The sequence below is a fragment of the Caretta caretta genome, chromosome 6 (assembly GCF_965140235.1).
Source record: "Caretta caretta isolate rCarCar2 chromosome 6, rCarCar1.hap1, whole genome shotgun sequence".
NCBI lineage: Eukaryota > Metazoa > Chordata > Testudines > Cheloniidae > Caretta > Caretta caretta.
In genome coordinates, this window is record NC_134211.1 from 102,918,165 (window position 1) to 102,926,092 (window position 7,928).

The window sequence follows — 7,928 nt, forward strand, 5'->3', positions numbered from 1 at the left end:
AAATTGGTTAGTCTCTAAGGTGCCACAAGTCCTCCTTTTCTTTTTAGTGAGAATATAATGAGTGAGAATAGAATGATTTATCCCTAGAGGTTAAAACATGATTGTGAATAGGCTGGTGGGAAAGAGGGGAGGGTTTCAGGATAGTGGTTTTTTTGTTTGTTTGTTTTTTGATTGGCCTGTATTGAATTTGTTGAGTTAAAATCCCTTGTAAGTTAATGCTCAGGAACAAAAAATTGGGAACAAAAGAAATGATATGGATGTTGAATTAAATTGATTTGTTCCCAAATTCTTTGATCTCCTTTATCATGGACAGCCCCATTTTTTTTTCAAATGTGTACACTTGATAGGCTTTCCAAATCCTGCCTATAGATGCTTAAATTGACCCTTAGGCACTGAAAGTACCATTTTATGTTTTAGTCAGTCTGAATTCTAGGACTTGGATGTGCCCTTTGAAGAATAGGCCCTGTATGTGATAACTTTAAATGAACAATCTTTTCCCCCATTTGGGTAAGTATTAATTGAGAGAGGTACCATAGTTACATGGATTTGAATAACTATTGGCAGCCTGGGTGAGACTGGTCTTGTAGCTAACTCACATGGCTGAATTAGAAGAGAGGAAATAGGGCTTATTCCTGCCTCTGCTCTAGACTCTTTGTGACCTGAGACAAATCATCTGTGTTTCAATTTCTTCATCTGTAAAATGAAGATAATGAACATTCTGTAGTGGGGGGAGGGAGGAAGATTGCCCACTGGTACTGAATGGGTTAACTAAAGCTGGCTAACGTACCTGGTTGCACCAGGAGGGTGGCTCAGGCCCAGCTGAAGATGCAGCCCAGTTGTGGGTAATGAGCATAAAGGAGGAAACCCAGAGGAGAAGGTGGCTGTAGGGAAAGAGCTCGGAAGTCTCTCTTTGGTTTCCAAAGTGTGAAGGAAGGGCCTAGAGGGAGAAGTGCAGTAGCCTAGGAAAGGGCCTGAAGGAAGGCTAACGGAGCAAGGAATCTAAGGGAGCAGACAGTTGTTTGTCACAAGGTCCCTGTACTGGAAACTAGAGGAGAGAAAGGGTCTGGACTGCCCTACTGGCTACTGGAAAAAGTGGTGCAGAAACACCCTGCTACAAGGAGGAGAAGGACCATTGAGTTTGGAACTAGGGACCACTGGACAAAGCCTTATGAGGTGCCACTCTGCGCAAGAGAAGGAGGATGACTCTGCTGATGCAGGAAGGGGTGAAAAGTCTGGAGGAGGGAGCTTGGGAAGGGGTGAAGTTATGGGTGCTTGAATTTAATTTATTGGATGCCATGGCCAGAGGGCTGAATCCTGAAGAGACCAACGCAGAGCATAGCGACTGTCATCAGGGAGTGCTGGATGAGGCAAGAGGTGCTATGTCATGCCCAGCCATGAGGGGGCATGTCGATGGTGAGACAGCTCTTTTCTACTTATCTCCCTCACAGTTTTTGTGAGGTGAATTGATCATTTTTGTAAAGCACACTGACAGCTCCAAAAAGGAATGCCCTACAGGAATATACAATATATTATTTTTCCAATAGAATCACTTTGGGCCTTGGGCAGTGCAGTAGATGTTCAAAGCACTCTACAGCCGTGAACCCTTCCTTTGCTCTCTAGTAATCAAGCAGGAAAACTTAAAACCTTAACTAATTCACTTAAACTAAAATGTTTTGGTGAGTGAACTAGTAATGGGCTTGCTGAAAGCCCTCATGTTGAGTATAATGTTTCTTTCCCCCCATTTTTTTTAAATCTCTGCTGTGGCACATGACAGAGTGTAGTCTCTTCAGGACTTTGAGATAAATATATAATATAGAGAGCTAAATGTCTGACAGGAGAGATACAAAATCACTAAAGGAAGATATTTACTAAATTGATATATATGTGTACATAAATTTACTTTGCCCTTGAAACAGTTGTGAATACTGTCAATAACTATTGTTGCATGCGGTGCATGAAATGAGCCCATGTGCAATAGAGGATCTGTAGGAAAATTACAGGGACTTCCATATTCCCTCACACCCATCAGTGAAGATGGATGCACATTCTGCCTCAGTTTCCATAGTCATTTGCATTGAAATAAAAAAATCCATGTTTCTGTTGCTGATCTTCAGTTATCTCTGAACAGTGAGGGAGAGCAAATTGAGCAAACTGCTGTTGACAAGACTGTTTAGTTTCTAAGCATTGGGATGTGATGGCAGATGAGTGCAACTAGCACAAAGTGTTTTCACGTATCCAGTGCATGGCTTGAGTGTTTACAGTTGAGGTATAGCAGAAGGGGTGTGTGTATCCTACCATTTAGTGGTAGTTTAAGCTGTGGGTTGATGTGTCCATGTTTAGTCTGAGTGATTCTGATCTCAGTTACTTTGGATTTACAGTTTTGGGCCCTCCACTACAGAAAGGATGTGGAAAAATTGGAGAGAGTCCAGTGGAGGGCAACAAAAATGATTAGGGGTCTGGGGTATGTGACTTATGAGGAGAGGCTGAGGGAACTAGGCTTATTTAGTCTTCAGAAGAGAAGAGTGAGGGAGGATTTGATAGCAGCCTTCAACTACCTGAAGGGGGGTTCCAAAGAGCATGGAGGTAGACTGTTCTCAGTGATAACAGATGACAGAACAAGGAGGAATGGTCTCAAGTTGCAGTGGGGGAGATCTAGGATGGATAGTAGGAAAAACTTTTTCACTAGGAGGGTGGTGAAGCACTGGAATAGGTTACCTAGGGAGGTGGTGGAATCTCCATCCTTAGAGGTTTTTAAGTCCTGGCTTGATAAAGCCTTGGCTGGGATGATTTAGTTGGTTTTGGTCCTGCTTTGAGCAGGGGGTTGGACTAGATGACTTCCTGAGGTCCCTTCCAACCCTATGATTCTATGATACACTAATGTAACGCCGCTGATCCCGGTTTCACCACTGTGAATCCAGAGTAGCTCCATGCTCTGGATCTATAGTTGTGTAACTGAGATCGAAATCTGGCCTTCTGCATATTAAAGTGCCAGATTGATACTCGCATTGAGTTATAACTTTTGACATCAGCAGGGCTAGTCATGGAAGGCTGGATCTTCACAGGCAACCTGACCTGCATAAGGGGCAGCATGGAGTTGCTCTGCTCCAGGAGTAGGGCATGGTCCAAGTTGTGGCTCTGAATTGTAACTCAGTCACTGCTTCTCTTCCTGCTGCCGGGGAAGTAAAATGCACCAGCTAGAGCTGGTCAACATTTTTAAGTATAGACTTTAAAAAAAAATTGTTTTTTGATTTAAACAATCCCTTTATGAAATGTCTGCTTTCTATAGAAAACTTTTTGGTCAAATCCAAATAAGCCAAAGATTTTGGGTTTTGGCCCAAAACCTAAAAGATTTCAGCTGAAAACCAAAAATGATTATTCAAAAATTACCACTGTGATGGTGACCCCATAAGGCGATATGGAAATATACTTATAAATGTATATATGACATAACTAGAATGTGTTTTATCCTACATATGCCATGTAACATATCTCTGTAGAGGTTATGATCTACTGAATCTATTAAGCCTATTTGTATGCATGTATCATTTTTGTATTCAAAGTTATGAATATTGGCTGCATACTTGTTTGATTCTGAGTAGGTTTTAGTGAAGCAGTTGGTCAGCTTCCTGAGAAAAGACTATTCTCAGTAAATGCCCAATCAAGAAGCCCTTAAGACAACAATGAATTTGGAGATGCCAATCCACATCTTGGCTTTCCCAGCAATGTGGCTTGGCTGGTAAGGAACTCAGTCATACATGGACATGTGACTTGCTCAGGTGTCTCCCAGACTTTGCATAGGAGAGAGGAGGGGGGGTCTCCACGCACAAGAGAACCCTCCATTTTGTCTTCAGCTGGCTAAAGAGAGAGACTCTCCACCCCAAAGATACCTGAAAGAAACCGAAACAAAGGACAGTAACTACAGGGGGTGTGAGTGATTGCTGGATTCAGACTAGGAGACTAGTCTGTAAAAGAGAGCTTACTGGAAGTAGTGAAGTTTTTATCTGTATTCAGTTTTATTACCGTACTAGACATAGACTTGCGTGGTTTATTTTATTTTGCTTGGTAATTCCCTTTGTTCTGTCTGTTACTACTTGGAACCACTTAAATCCTACTTTCTGTATCTAATAAAATCACTTGTTACTTAACCCAGAGTATGCATTAATACTTGGGGGGGGGGGGGGGGAGTTCAAACAGCTGTGCATATCTCTCTATCAGTGTTATAGAGGGCGAACAATTTATGAGTTTACACTGTATAAACTGTGACAGGATAACAGAAACCCCATCTACATCCAAGGTCAGAGAAAAGCTGTAATCTTGGGAGTTTAATACAAGCCTGGACTGGCCAGTATTAATTTTTGAAATTCTTGCAGGCCCCCATCTTCTGCACTTGAGGTGCCAGAGAGGTGAATCAGCCTTGACAGTGTATGTACAGCACCTAGCATAATTGCAAACCAATATCAAGGTCCTGTGTAGGTGTTAAAAATAAAATATCAACAACCAAAAGGAGAATGCAGAATATATTGTGAAAAATGGTGGCATTGAAGTTTGCTGCTAAGCAGCAACCCCAGTTAATTTTTACTCTCCAAAAATATTGACTACCCCCACTTCTTAAGGATTCTGGGTAGTATAGTCCTACTCTAAAAAGTACACCAACTAGAACTACTACAGAAGGCCATTCCAAATGTTATTTGCACATATGACTACATTACAAGATTAAATGTTTGAAAGGCTTTCCCCTGGTTTGTGACAGTTAGGACCGCTGAAATACAGTTCTCTTCCCCGTTTCTCTTTAACTCTGGAAATTAAAAGAAATAAACAAATGATCTTTAAAAAACAAAAAACAAAAAAAAGCAAGGCCTTAAAGAAGAACATGCACAAAAATAGTTTTTCAGTGGACTTGTGTACTATAATGTGGGTTTATGAATTTAAATTTGTCTAGTTCAATGGTTCTCAACTTACCATTGTGAGCTGCATATGCAGCTCCGTGTTATATGGGCTGCATCCACACTCTGTGTGTGTGTAATATATATTAAAAAAACCCTGGTGGGATGATTTGCACAATTGGAATGTTAAAATCAATGGTTCTAAACTATTTAGGAAAGATCAAGTGGGCAAAAGGGGATAGGGAGTGGCTCTCTGTGACAAAAGTGGCATTATCTGTTCTCAAGTCACTGATTAACTTGGGGGGGAAAAAGACCTTGAATACTTATGCATCAATGGTCTAACAGATAAAGCACAAGATGGGGAACCAGTTGGTGTCTGCTACAGACCACTAAATCACACTATGGAACAGGAGGACTACTTCCTTCTACACCATCTACAATGTGTAGAGGGGAAAAAGCATGTGATCATGGGAGATTTCAATTTGAGTGACATATGATGGAGGTCTCATGCTGCCTGCATAAAACATCATTGGAATTTCTAAATGTTATAGATGAGAATTTCCTAAACCAAAAAGTGTTGCAGCCAACACCGGGGAATGCTATATTAGGCCTTCCTCTGATAGATAGAGGAACTGATAATAGAACTAAAAGTTAATGATAGTCTAGGTGCAAGTGATCATAGAAGATTAGGGTTGAAAGAGACCTCAGGAGGTCATCTAGTCCAACCCCCTGCTCAAAGCAGGACCAACACCAACTAAATGATTCCAGCCAGGGCTTTGTCAAGCCAGGCCTTAAAAACCTCTAAGGATGGAGATTCCACCACCTCCCTAGGTAATCCATTCCAGTGCTTCACCACCCTCCTAGTGAAAAGTTTTTCCTAATATCCAACCTACACCTCCCCCACTGCAATTTGAGACCGTTGCTCCTTGTTCTGTCATCTGCCACCACTGAGAACAGCCAGGCAAACTCCATCCTTTTTGGAACCCCGCTTCAGGTAGTTGAAGGCTGCTATCAAATCCCCCCTCACTCTTCTTTTCTGCAGACTAAACAAGCCCAGTTCCCTCAGCCTCTCCTCGTAAGTCATGGGCCCCAGCCCCCTGATCACTTTCATTGCCCTCCACTGGACTCTCTCCAATTTGTCCACATCCTTTATGTAGTGGCAGGGCCCAAAACTGGGATGTAATCATGACTTTATTCTGCTTGCACATTATAAATTTAATCAAGTCCAGACCAGTAATGTGTATACTAGGTGCTATAACAGCCAGTTTCACATAGCTGAAAATAATTGAGCCAAATCAGTTGGGAGGAAGAATTTAAAAAAAAATTGGGAATAATTTAAGAACACTTTACTAGATGCCCCAAAAGCCATAATCCCACAACTGAAGGAAAAAGCTGTGATGGTTTAAAAAAAAAAACTTGATTTGAAGGGGAAGTGATGGCAACTGTTAAAAATAAATATATAAGAAATTGAGGAAAGAGGAAGTTGATAGTATAAATCAGAAGTTAGGAATTGTAGAAAATTGATAAGGGAAGCCAAAATACACACAGAAAAAATTATGGCCAGTAGAGTTAAGGATAAGCCTGTTTGCCTGACATCAATCCTGGGCAAGATAATAGTGCAGCTGATATGGGAATTGGATTAATAAAGAACTAGAGGAGGGTAATGTAATTAATGAAAATAGGCATGAGTTTATGGACAATAGATTCTGTCCAATTAACTTGATATCATTTTTTAAACGAGATTACAAGTTTGGTTGATAAATGTAACGTTGACTATATATATGTAGACTTCAGTAAGGTGTTTGACTTGGTACCGAATGATGTTTTGATTTAAAAACTAGAATGATATAAAATTAACATGGTACACATTAAATGAATTAAAAACTGGTTAATTTATAGGTCTCAAACTGTAACTGTAAACCCCTCAATAATGTTTTCCTGTTTATTTCCAGTGGGGTCCCACAAGGATCAGTTGTTGGCCTTACAGTATTTAATATTTTTATCAATGACCTGAAAGCAAACATTAAAATCTTCGCTGAAAGTTTGCAGATGACACACAATTTGGAGGAGTGATAAATAAGACAGATCACTGATTCGAAGCAATCTGGATTGCTTCGAAAACTTAGCGCAAGCAAACAATATACATTTTTAATATGGTTAAATGTAAACGTATATTTCTGGGAACAATGAATGTAGGCCGTACTTACAGAATGGGGAACTCTATCTTCGGAAGCAGTGACAAAAAAAAAAAAAATTGGGTGGGAGTGGTCATGGTTGATGATCAGCTGAACATGAGCTCCCAGTGTGACGCTGTGGCCAAAAGAGCTAATGCTATCTGGGATGCATAGAATCATAGAATATCAGGGTTGGAAGGGACCTCAGGAGGTCATCTAGTCCAACCCCCTGCTCAAAAGCAGGACCCATACCCAATTAAATCATCCCAGCCAGGGCTTTGTCAAGCCTGACCTTAAAAACTTCTAAGGAAGGAGATTCCACCACTTCCCTAGGCAACGCATTCCAGTGTTTCACCACCCTCCTAGTGAAAAAGTTTTTCCTAATATCCAACCTAAACCTCCCCCACTACAACTTGAGACCATTACTCCTTGTCCTGTCCTCTTCCACCCCTGAGAATAGTCTAGAACCGTCCTCTCTGGAACTACCTCTCAGGTAGTTGAAAGCAGCTATCAAATCCCCCCTCATTCTTCTCTTCTGCAGACTAAACAATCCCAGTTCCCTCAGCCTCTCCTCATAAGTCATGTGTTCCAAACCCCTAATCATTTTTGTTGCCCTTCGCTGGACTCTCTCCAATTTATCCACATCCTTCTTGTAGTGTGGGGCCCAAAACTGGACACAGTACTCCAGATGAGGCCTCACCAATGTCGAATAGAGGGGGACGATCACGTCCCTCGATCTGCTCACTATGCCCCTACTTATACATCCCAAAATGCCATTGGCCTTCTTGGCAACAAGGGCACACTGCTGACTCATATCCAGCTTCTCGTCCACTGTCACCCCTAGGTCCTTTTCCGCAGAGCTGCTGCCTAG